The sequence below is a fragment of the Aristolochia californica genome, unplaced genomic scaffold (assembly GCF_029961685.1).
Source record: "Aristolochia californica isolate CCGP_79_NKW_82.1479 unplaced genomic scaffold, dmAriCali1.0.hap1 SCAF_47, whole genome shotgun sequence".
In the NCBI taxonomy this organism is placed as follows: domain Eukaryota; kingdom Viridiplantae; phylum Streptophyta; class Magnoliopsida; order Piperales; family Aristolochiaceae; genus Aristolochia; species Aristolochia californica.
Window position 1 is genome coordinate 112,501 of NW_027182181.1, and position 2,500 is coordinate 115,000.

Below are 2,500 nucleotides of genomic sequence, written 5' to 3' on the forward strand. Positions count from 1 at the left end.
AAGAGGCGCCCTGGCGTACGCGCCCAGGCGCCAAAAGAGGCGCCAGGCGAAAAGGCGCCAGGGCGCCCAGGCGGAAAAGAGGCGCCCAGGCGGAATGGCGCCAGGGCGCCCAGGCGGAAAAGAGGCGCCCAGGCGAAAAAGAGGCGCCCAGGCGGAAAAGAGGCGCCCTGGCGTAGGCGCCCAGGCGCCAAAAGAGGCGCCAGGCGAAAAGGCGCCAGGGCGCCCAGGCGGAATGGCGCCAGGGCGCCCAGGCGGAAAAGAGGCGCCCAGGCGAAAAAGAGGCGCCCAGGCGGAAAGGCGCCAGGGCGCCCAGGCGGAAAAGAGGCGCCCTGGCGTAGGCGCCCATGCGCCAAAAGAGGCACCCAGGCGAAAAGGCGCCAGGGCGCCCAGGCGGAAAAGAGGCGCCCAGGCGGAATGGCGCCAGGGCACCCAGGCGGAAAAGAGGCGCCCAGGCGGAAAAGAGGCGCCCTGGCGTAGGCGCCCAGGCGCCAAAAGAGGCGCCAGGCGAAAAGGCGCCAGGGCGCCCAGGCGGAAAAGAGGCGCCCAGGCGAAAAAGAGGCGCCCTGGCGGAAAAGAGGCGCCCTGGCGTAGGCGCCCAGGCGCCAAAAGAGGCACCCAGGCGAAAAGGCGCCAGGGCGCCCAGGCGGAAAAGAGGCGCCCAGGCGCCAAAAGAGGCACCCAGGCGAAAAGGCGCCAGGGCGCCCAGGCGGAAAAGAGGCGCCCAGGCGGAATGGCGCCAGGGCACCCAGGCGGAAAAGAGGCGCCCAGGCGAAAAAGAGGCGCCCAGGCGGAAAAGAGGCGCCCTGGCGTAGGCGCCCAGGCGCCAAAAGAGGCGCCCAGGCGAAAAGGCGCCAGGGCGCCCAGGCGAAGAGGCGCCAGGGCGCCCAGGTGGGAAAGAGGCGCCCAGGCGAAAAGGCGCCAGGGCGCCCAGGCAGAAAAGAGGCGCCCAGGCGAAAAAGAGGCGCCCAGGCAGAAAGGCGCCATGGCGCCCAGGCGGAAAAGAGGCGCCCTGGCCAGGCGGAAAAGAGGCGCCCAGGCGGAAAAGAGGTGCCCAGGCGAAAAAGAGTCGCCCAGGCCGAAAGGCGCCATGGCGCCCAGGCGGAAAAGAGGCGCCCACGCGAAAAGGCGCCAGGGCGCCAAGGCGGAAAACAGGCGCCCAGGCGGAAAGGTGCCAGGGCGCCCAGGCGGAAAAGAGGCGCCCAGGCGCGTGGGGGGCAAGGCGCCAGGCGCCAGGCACGCGCGGAGGCAAGGCGCCAGGCGCAAGGCGCCACGCGCGCGCGCGCGTGGGGGGCGAGGCGCCAGGCGCCAGGCGCCGGGCGCGCGTGGGGGGCAAGGCGCCAGGCGCCGGGCGCGCGCGTGGGGGGCGAGGCGCCAGGCGCCAGGCGCCGGGCGCGCGTGGGGGGCAAGGCGCCAGGCGCCGGGCGCGCGCGCGTGGGGCGCCAGGCGCCTGGCGGGCGGGCGCCCCCAGGAAGGGGTGCTGGCGCGCGATGGGGTTGCGCCCGTACGGACCGTGTGACAGTACAGACACTTTGGCGAAACCTCCTGCCCGAAGCGATTTTAGGCGTTCGGCTAGGTAGGTGACCCGGTTTTTTTCGCGTTTCTCGGCCGCTAGCCCCTTTTTTCGCGTTTTCGTGCGCGCGCCCCTCTTGACCTCGCACGCGCGCCGCGCGTCGCGTCCTTGTCCTTGTCCGCGTCCGCGTTCGCGCGTGTCGGCGATCACGGGCCCCGTGCATGGCTCGTCTCTGTGGACCATCGCCCCGCTCTTGTCCCTCTTTCGTGTTTGTGTGGCGCCCCGCCCCGTGCACCATTGCCGGCTGGCAGCAAGGTGCCTAGCCCCCCTTGCCGCCAGGCCTGTCCACCCCAAGGTGCTAAAGCCGCCAGGCACCCGTGCCGCCGAACCGTGCGTCCGTAAGCCGCTGCACGTGCGGCGGCCGGCCATGCCCGTGCTATTGACCCTGTGTGACAGTACAGACACTTTGGCGAAACCTCCTGGCCGACGGGGTTTTTGCGCCCACCTAGGTAGGGCGACCCCTTTTTTTTCGTGTCGCCTGTCCGTGTGTCCCTTTTTCGCCTTTTTCGGGTTCGTGTTTTCGTGTGCCGCCAAAAGCAAGCCCTGCGCTCGTCCCGTCCCGCTTGACCCGTGCATCCGCCGGTGCTGGCCTGCAAAATGCCTGTGAGCGACGCACGTGACCAGCAGCCCAGGCGAGTGTGCACGGGTGGCAGGCGAAACGGGCGTGCGTGTCGCCAGTGTGTATGTCCCTTTTTCGCCTTTTTCGGGTTCGTGTTTTCGTGTGCCGCCAAAAGCAAGCCCTGCGCTCGTCCCGTCCCGCTTGACCCGTGCATCCGCCGGTGCTGGCCTGCAAAATGCCTATGAGCGACGCATGTGACCAGCAGCCCAGGCGAGTGTGCATGGGTGGCAGGCGAAACGGGCGCGCGTGTCGCCAGTGCGTATGTCCCTTTTTCGGGTTCGTGTTTTCGTGTGCCACCAAAAGCAAGCCTT